Genomic DNA, 1,934 nt, shown 5'->3' with positions numbered 1-1,934 from the left:
ACTTACATTACTCATCCATTCCTCACCCTTTCTCTGAATTTTCGCATTGATCAAACTGGATGCCTCTCGGCGACATGTTACAAAATTGTCCCATTTTCTTTTTACTTCCGTTTCGGACTCCCCACTACGCTTGGAATACCTGTGTTCTCTAGAGGCTTCCTGACGTTTTTGTATCGCTTGCTTCACTTCTTTGTCCCACCAACTTTTTGGTCTATGTCCTTGCTTCCCCTTTCGTTTACTCTTAACTTTGTCTAGTTCTAGAGAAAAAAGCCTAGTTAGGCTCTCATAGGTCCAATCTGTATGCCGTTGCCCTGAAACTGCTGCCTCTATTCTTTCAACAACTATTTCCAACTCTTTGTCGCTGCAGAAAGTTTGCTTTGAATTATGTTGTCTAGTTTCAGCATTTACTTCTCTGGCAAAATTCAGCTTAATACGTTTGTGATCACTACCAAGACTTTTGGAACCTTCTTCATCTATTTTCATTACTTGTAACTTACCATATATTTTGTGTGACATGAGTACGTAATCTATAGTTGAATGCAGATTGCCAGTTTCCCAAGTTATGTGCCCGTCACACTTCTGACTGGTATTACATAAAACTAAGTCATGTTTTTCCACCAGTTCTAGTAATATGCTTCCAGTTGAGTCCGTATACCCATCCAGACCCTCAATATGGGCATTCATGTCTCCCATAATAATTATTTCGGAGCCTTCCCCTAGTTCACTAATGTCTCTTGATATGCAATCAATCATTTTTCTGTTTTCCTCTTTAGCACCTGTCCCTGTCCATAAGTAAACCACTCCAAGGACTGTTGATTCCCCAGCGACTTTTCCTTTCAGCCACAAATGTTCGGCGCACTCCTTTCTGATCCTTTGAAAGTTCATATTCTTCTTAATGAATGCTCCAATTCCACCTCCCTTCCTCGTTCCCTCCATTCTGTAGGGAACGAGGTATCCCCGCTATGCGAAAGCGGGGATACCGCCGTGCGTCGTCTGCTACGGGCGCACGTTCAGAAGCATGGATCTGGACGATGCAAGCCCGTTTGCGGCTGCGCTGGACTCTCCTTATTAAATGTTTGATGTTTTTGTTGTTGTTTCTGTGTTGTATCGTTCCACACGCGTGGAAATTCAGCAAAGCGATAAATATTAAGTAGGATGTTCCTATAATCTGAATGGTGTGGTTTGTAAAACTTTTGGTCTTACGTATTTTTATCTCGCACAATCCATAGCTTTCATAAAACATTGAATCTTGATTGGAGATAGGGTTTCATTAAAAAATTAACCCTACTGATCACCACCCTTTAATAGACTAATCAATCAATGAATTTGTTAATTGATTATTCTTCAGTCATATTACACGAAAGACGTTAAAAGTACACATTGTATTTACTATTTTTTCTAAGTCATAAATGCTACATTGCATTCCCATTTTAAACTTCACGTTGTGATGCCTAAAAAAAATATGAGCAAAGAAACGCTACGTTTATAATGTAATTAAATGCAGAGGTGCAAGCGAGTTGGACCAGGCGGATTTTTTCGGTCGCGCACCACTCACCTAGCTGTGTTCGGAGATTTGTGTTTGTCCTTTGTCCCTCTTGTTCCCCTTCTCCGGGGATTATTTTCGTCAAGGAAAGGCTTTTAAATTAAATACATTTTTAAGTTATTAATTAAACAGAATAATCACCCTCGATGGCAATCACAAACATGCTGCAATGGTTTACCGTGCAAGCATGTGCCCTGGAACAAATAAATACATCAAAAATATTAAAGCGGGCATTTCTTACTTACTTGGAATGGGGAGCTGGTTGAAGGATAGAATAATCACCCTCGATGGCAATCACAAGCATGCTGCAATGGTTTACCGTGCAAGCATGTGCCCTGGAACAAATAAATACATCAAAAATATTAAAGCGGGCATTTCTTACTTACTTGGA

This window comes from Ixodes scapularis, unplaced genomic scaffold (assembly GCF_016920785.2).
Source record: "Ixodes scapularis isolate PalLabHiFi unplaced genomic scaffold, ASM1692078v2 PGA_scaffold1__304_contigs__length_218370807, whole genome shotgun sequence".
Classification (NCBI taxonomy): domain Eukaryota; kingdom Metazoa; phylum Arthropoda; class Arachnida; order Ixodida; family Ixodidae; genus Ixodes; species Ixodes scapularis.
The sequence above is the reverse complement of the archived record's forward strand: the minus strand, read 5'-3'. Positions refer to the sequence as shown.